Source organism: Scyliorhinus torazame, chromosome 15 (genome assembly GCF_047496885.1).
Source record: "Scyliorhinus torazame isolate Kashiwa2021f chromosome 15, sScyTor2.1, whole genome shotgun sequence".
In the NCBI taxonomy this organism is placed as follows: Eukaryota; Metazoa; Chordata; class Chondrichthyes; order Carcharhiniformes; family Scyliorhinidae; genus Scyliorhinus; species Scyliorhinus torazame.
The window spans coordinates 208,744,936-208,753,592 of record NC_092721.1 but is presented as its reverse complement, the minus strand read 5'-3'; positions in this window follow the sequence as shown (position 1 = coordinate 208,753,592).

The following is an 8,657-nucleotide window of genomic DNA, read 5'->3' as shown; positions in this document are numbered from 1 at the left end:
CACACACACATTACACTCCCCGCAGACACTCATCCCAGCCGCACACACACATTACACTCCCCACACACACTCATCCCAGCCGCACACACACATTACACTCCCCACACACACTCATCCCAGCCGCACACACACATTACACTCCCCACACACACTCATCCCAGCCGCGCACACACATTACACTCCCCACACACACTCATTACACTCCCCGCAGACACTCATCCCAGCCGCACACACACATTACACTCCCCACACACACTCATCCCAGCCGCACACACACATTACAATCCCCACACACTCAGTTAAGTCACACACACACATTACACTCCCCACACAAACTCATCCCGGCCGCACACACACATTACACTCCCCACACACACTCATCCCAGCCGCACACACACATTACAATCCCCACACACTCAGTTAAGTCACACACACACATTACACTCCCCACACACACTCATCCCAACCGCACACACACATTCCACACCCCACGCACACTCATCCCAGCCGCACACACACATTACACTCCCCACACACACTCATCCCAACCGCACACACACATTACACTCCCCACACACACTCATCCCAGCCGCACACACACATTACACTCCCCACACACACTCATCCCAGCCGCACACACACATTACACACCCCAAGCACACTCATCCCAGCCGCACACACACATTACACACCCGCACACACTCATCCCAGCCGCACACACACATTACACTCCCCACACACACTCATCCCAGCCGCACACACACATTACACTCCCCACACACACTCATCCCAGCCGCACACACACATAACACTCCCCACACACACTCATCCCAGCCGCGCACACACATAACACTCCCCACACACACTCATCCCAGCCGCGCACACACACTGCACTCCCCACACACACTCATCCCAGCCGCGCCCACACATTACACTCCCCACACACACTCATCCCAGCTGCACACACACATTCCACACCCCACGCACACTCATCCCAGCCGCACACACACACTACACTCCCCACACACACTCACCCCAGCCGCACAGGCACATTACACTCCCCACACACACTCATCCCAGCCACACACACACATTACACTCCCCACACACACTCATCCCAGCTGCACACACACATTACACTCACTACACACACTCATCCCAGCCGCACACACACATTACACTCCCCACACACTCAGTTAAGCCACACACACACATTACACTCCCCACACAAACTCATCCCAGCCGCACACACACATTACACTCCCCGCACACACTCATCCCAGCCGCACACACTCATTACACTCCCCACACACACTAATCCCAGCCTCACACACTATACACTCCCCACACACACTCATCCCAGCCGCACACACACATTACACTCCCCACACACATTCATCCCAGCTGCACACACACATTACACTCCCCACACACACTCATCCCAGCCGCACACACACATTACACTCCCCACACACACTCATCCCAGCCGCACACACACATTACACTCCCCACACACACTCACCCCAGCCGCACACACACACATCCCAGCCGCACACACACATTACACACCCCACACACACTCATCCCAGCCGCACACACACATTACACTCCCCACACACACTCATCCCAGCCGCACAGACACATTACACTCCCCACACACACTCATCCCAGCCGCACACACATTACACTCCCCACACACACTCATCCCAGCCGCACACACACATTACACTTCCCACACACACTCATCCCAGTCGCACACACACATTACATTCCCCACAAACACTCATCCCAGCCGCACACACACATTACGCTCCCAACACACACTCATCCCAGCCGCACACACACATTACACTCCCCACACACACTCACCCCAGCCGCACACACACATTACACTCCCCACACACACTCACCCCAGCCGCACACACACATTACACTCCCCACACACACTCATCACAGCCGCACACACACATTACACTCCCCACACACACTCATCCCAGCCGCACACACACATTACACACCCCACACACACACATGACACTCCCCACACACACTCATCCCAGCCACACACACACATTACACTCCCCACACACACTCATCCCAGACGCACACACACATTACACTCCCCACACACTCAGTTAAGCCACACACACACATTACACTCCCCACACAAACTCATCCCAGCCGCACACACACATTACACTCCCCGCACACACTCATCCCAGCCGCACACACTCATTACACTCCCCACACACACTAATCCCAGCCTCACACACACATTACACTAGCCACACACACTCATCCCAGCCGCACACACACATTACACTCCCCACACACATTCATCCCAGCTGCACACACACATTACACTCCCCACACACACTCATCCCAGCCGCACACACACATTACACTCCCCACACACACTCATCCCAGCCGCACACACACATTACACTCCCCACACACACTCATCCCAGCCGCACACACACATTACACTCCCCACACACACTCATCCCAGCCGCACACACACATTACACTCCCCACACACTCAGTTAAGCCACACACACACATTACACTCCCCACACAAACTCATCCCAGCCGCGCACACACATTACACTCCCCGCACACACTCATCCCAGCCGCACACACTCATTACACTCCCCACACACACTAATCCCAGCCTCACACACTATACACTCCCCACACACACTCATCCCAGCCGCACACACACATTACACTCCCCACACACATTCATCCCAGCTGCACACACACATTACACTCCCCACACACACTCATCCCAGCCGCACACACACATTACACTCCCCACACACACTCATCCCAGCCGCACACACACATTACACTCCCCACACACACTCACCCCAGCCGCACACACACACATCCCAGCCGCACACACACATTACACTCCCCACACACACTCATCCCAGCCGCACACACACATTACACTCCCCACACACACTCACCCCAGCCGCACACACACTCATCCCAGCCGCACACACACATTACACTCCCCACACACACTCACCCCAGCCGCACACACACTCATCCCAGTCGCACACACACATTACATTCCCCGCACACACTCATCCCAGCCACACACACACATTACACTCCCCACACACACTCATTCCAGCCGCACACACACATTACACTCCCCACACACACACATCCCAGCCGCACACACATTACACTCCCCACGCACACTCATCCCAGCCACACATACACATTACACTCCCCACACACACTCATCCCAGCCGCACACACACATTACACTCCCCACACACACTCATCACAGCCGCACACACACATTACACTCCCCACACACACTCATCCCAGCCGCACACACACATTACACTCCCCACACACACTCATCACAGCCGCACACACACATTACACTCCCCACACACACTCATCCCAGCCGCACACACACATTACACACCCCACACACACACATGACACTCCCCACACACACTCATCCCAGCCACACACACACATTACACTCCCCACACACACTCATCCCAGACGCACACACACATTACACTACCCACACACTCAGTTAAGCCACACACACACATTACACTCCCCACACAAACTCATCCCAGCCGCACACACACATTACACTCCCCGCACACACTCATCCCAGCCGCACACACTCATTACACTCCCCACACACACTAATCCCAGCCTCACACACACATTACACTACCCACACACACTCATCCCAGCCGCACACACACATTACACTCCCCACACACATTCATCCCAGCTGCACACACACATTACACTCCCCACACACACTCATCCCAGCCGCACACACACATTACATTCCCCTGAAGTGCATATGTTTTAATGCAAGGAGCATTACGGGTAAGGCAGATGAACTTAGAGCTTGGATTACTACTTGGAACTGTGATGTTATTGCCATTACAGAGACCTGGTTGAGGGAAGGGCAGGATTGGCAGCTAAACGTTCCAGGATTTAGATGTTTCAGGCGGGATAGAGGGGGATGTAAAAGGGGAGGCGGAGTTGCGCTACTTGTTCGGGAGAATATCACAGCTATACTGCGAGAGGACACCTCAGAGGGCAGTGAGGCTATATGGGTAGAGATCAGGAATAAGAAGGGTGCAGTCACAATGTTGGGGGTATACTACAGGCCTCCCAACAGCCAGCGGGAGATAGAGGAGCAGATAGGTAGACAGATTTTGGAAAAGAGTAAAAACAACAGGGTTGTGGTGATGGGAGACTTCAACTTCCCCAATATTGACTGGGACTCACTTAGTGCCAGGGGCTTAGACGGGGCGGAGTTTGTAAGGAGCATCCAGGAGGGCTTCTTAAAACAATATGTGAACAGTCCAACTAGGGAAGGGGCGGTACTGGACCTGGTATTGGGGAATGAGCCCGGCCAGGTGGTAGATGTTTCAGTAGGGGAGCATTTCGGTAACAGTGACCACAATTCAGTAAGTTTTAAAGTACTGGTGGACAAGGATAAGAGTGGTCCGAGGATGAATGTGCTAAATTGGGGGAAGGCTAATTATGACAATATTAGGCGGGAACTGAAGAACATCGATTGGGGGCGGATGTTTGAGGGCAAATCAACATCTGACATGTGGGAGGCTTTCAAGTGTCAGTTGAAGGGAATACAGGACAGGCATGTTCCTGTGAGGAAGAAAGATAAATACGGCAATTTTCGGGAACCTTGGATGACGAGTGATATTGTAGGCCTCGTCAAAAAGAAAAAGGAGGCATTTGTCAGGGCTAAAAGGCTGGGAACAGACGAAGCCTGTGTGGCATATAAGGAAAGTAGGAAGGAACTTAAGCAAGGAGTCAGGAGGGCTAGAAGGGGTCATGAAAAGTCATTGGCAAATAGGGTTAAGGAAAATCCCAAGGCTTTTTACACGTACATAAAAAGCAAGAGGGTAGCCAGGGAAAGGGTTGGCCCACTGAAGGATAGGCAAGGGAATCTATGTGTGGAGCCAGAGGAAATGGGCGAGGTACTAAATGAATACTTTGCATCAGTATTCACCAAAGAGAAGGAATTGGTAGATGTGGAGTCTGGAGAAGGGGGTGTAGATAGCCTGGGTCACATTGTGATCCAAAAAGACGAGGTGTTGGGTGTCTTAAAAAATATTAAGGTAGATAAGTCCCCAGGGCCTGATGGGATCTACCCCAGAATACTGAAGGAGGCTGGAGAGGAAATTGCTGAGGCCTTGACAGAAATCTTTGGATCCTCGCTGTCTTCAGGGGATGTCCCGGAGGACTGGAGAATAGCCAATGTTGTTCCTCTGTTTAAGAAGGGTAGCAAGGATAATCCCGGGAACTACAGGCCGGTGAGCCTTACTTCAGTGGTAGGGAAATTACTGGAGAGAATTCTTCGAGACAGGATCTACTCCCATTTGGAAGCAAATGGACGTATTAGTGAGAGGCAGCACGGTTTTGTGAAGGGGAGGTCGTGTCTCACTAACTTGATAGAGTTTTTCGAGGAGGTCACTAAGATGATTGATGCAGGTAGGGCAGTGGATGTTGTCTACATGGACTTCAGTAAGGCCTTTGACAAGGTCCCTCATGGTAGACTAGTACAAAAGGTGAAGTCACACGGGATCAGGGGTGAGCTGGCAAGGTGGATTCAGAACTGGCTAGGCAATAGAAGGCAAAGGGTAGCAATGGAGGGATGCTTTTCTAATTGGAGGGCTGTGACCAGTGGTGTTCCACAGGGATCAGTGCTGGGACCTTTGCTGTTTGTAGTATATATAAATGATTTGGAGGAAAATGTAACTGGTCTGATTAGTAAGTTTGCAGACGACACAAAGGTTGGTGGAATTGCGGATAGCGATGAGGACTGTCTGAGGATACATCAGGATTTAGATTGTCTGGAGACTTGGGCGGAGAGATGGCAGATGGAGTTTAATCCGGACAAATGTGAGGTAATGCATTTTGGAAGGGCTAATGCAGGTAGGGAATATACAGTGAATGGTAGAACCCTCAAGAGTATTGAAAGTCAAAGAGATCTAGGAGTACAGGTCCACAGGTCATTGAAAGGGGCAACACAGGTGGAGAAGGTAGTCAAGAAGGCATACGGCATGCTTGCCTTCATTGGACGGGGCATTGAGTATAAGAATTGGCAAGTCATGTTGCAGCTGTATAGAACCTTAGTTAGGCCACACTTGGAGTATAGTGTTCAATTCTGGTCACCACACTGCCAGAAGGATGTGGAGGCTTTAGAGAGGGTGCAGAAGAGATTTACCAGAATGTTGCCTGGTATGGAGGGCATAAGCTATGAGGGGCGATTGAATAAACTCGGTTTGTTCTCTCTGGAACGAAGGAGGTTGAGGGGCGACCTGATAGAGGTCTACAAAATTATGAGGGGCATAGACAGAGTGGATAGTCAGAGGCTTTTCCCCAGGGTAGAGGGGTCAAATACTAGGGGGCATAGGTTTAAGGTGAGAGGGGCAAGGTTTAGAGTAGATGTACGAGGCAAGTTTTTTACGCAGAGGGTAGTGGGTGCCTGGAACTCGCTACCGGAGGAGGTAGTGGAAGCAGGGACGATAGGGACATTTAAGGGGCATCTTGACAAATATATGAATAGGATGGGAATAGAAGGATACGGACCCAGGAAGTGTAGAAGATTGTAGTTTAGTCGGGCAGTATGGTCGGCGCGGGCTTGGAGGGCCGAAGGGCCTGTTCCTGTGCTGTACATTTCTTTCTTTGTTCTTTGTACACTCCCCACACACACTCATCCCAGCCGCACACACACATTACACTCCCCACACACACTCATCCCAGCCGCACACACACATTACACTCCCCACACACACTCATCCCAGCCGCACACACACATTACACTCCCCACACACTCAGTTAAGCCACACACACACATTACACTCCCCACACAAACTCATCCCAGCCGCACACACACATTACACTCCCCGCACAGACTCATCCCAACCGCACACACACATTCCACACCCCACGCACACTCATCCCAGCCGCACACACACATTACACTCCCCACACACACTCATCCCAGCCGCACACACACATTACACTCCTCACACACACTCATCCCAGCCGCACACACACATTACACACCCCAAGCACACTCATCCCAGCCGCACACACACATTACACCCCCGCACACACTCATCCCAGCCGCACACACACATTGCACTCCCCACACACACTCATCCCAGCCGCACACACACACTGCACTCCCCACACACACTCATCCCAGCCGCACACACATATTCCACTCCCCACACACACTCATCCCAGCCGCGCACACACATTACATTCCCCACACACACTCATCCCAGCCGCGCACACACACTGCACTCCCCACACACACATTACACTCCCCACACACACACATTACACTCCCCACACACACTCATCCCAGCCGCGCATACACATAACACACCCCACACACACTCATCCCAGGCGCACTCACACATTACACACCCCACACACAGTCATCCCAGCCGCACAGACACATTACACTCCCCACACACACTCATCCCAGCCGCACACACACATTACACTCCCCACACACACTCATCCCAGCCGCACACACACATTACATAGAACATAGAACAATACAGCGCAGTACAGGCCCTTCGGCCCACGATGTTGCAGCGAAACAAAAGCCATCTAACCTACACAATGCCATTATCATCCATATGTTTATCCAATAAACTTTTAAATGCCTTCAATGTAGGCGAGTTCACTACTGTAGCAGGTAGGGCATTCCACGGCCTCACTACTCTTTGCGTAAAGAACCTTTACGCTCCCCACACACACTCATCCCAGCCGCGCACACACATTACACTCCCCACACACACTCATCCCAGGCGCACACACACATTACACTCCCCGCACACACTCATCCCAGCCGCACACACTCATTACACTCCCCACACACACTAATCCCAGCCTCACACACACATTACACTCCCCACACACACTCATCCCAGCCGCACACACACATTACACTCCCCACACACATTCATCCCAGCTGCACACACACATTACACTCCCCACACACACTCATCCCAGCCGCACACACACATTACACTCCCCACACACACTCATCCCAGCCGCACACACACATTACACTCCCCACACACACTCACCCCAGCCGCACACACACACATCCCAGCCGCACACACACATTACACACCCCACACACACTCATCCCAGCCGCACACACACATTACACTCCCCACACACACTCATCCCAGCCGCACAGACACATTACACTCCCCACACACACTCATCCCAGCCGCACACACATTACACTCCCCACACACACTCATCCCAGCCGCACACACATATTACACTTCCCACAAACACTCATCCACAGTCGCACACACACATTACATTCCCCACACACACTCATCCCAGCCGCACACACACATTACGCTCCCCACACACACTCATCCCAGCCGCACACACACATTACACTCCCCACACACACTCACCCCAGCCGCACACACACATTACACTCCCCACACACACTCACCCCAGCCGCACACACACATTACACTCCCCACACACACTCATCCCAGCCGCACACACACATTACACTCCCCACACACACTCATCCCAGCCGCACACACACATTACACACCCCACACACACACATGACACTCCCC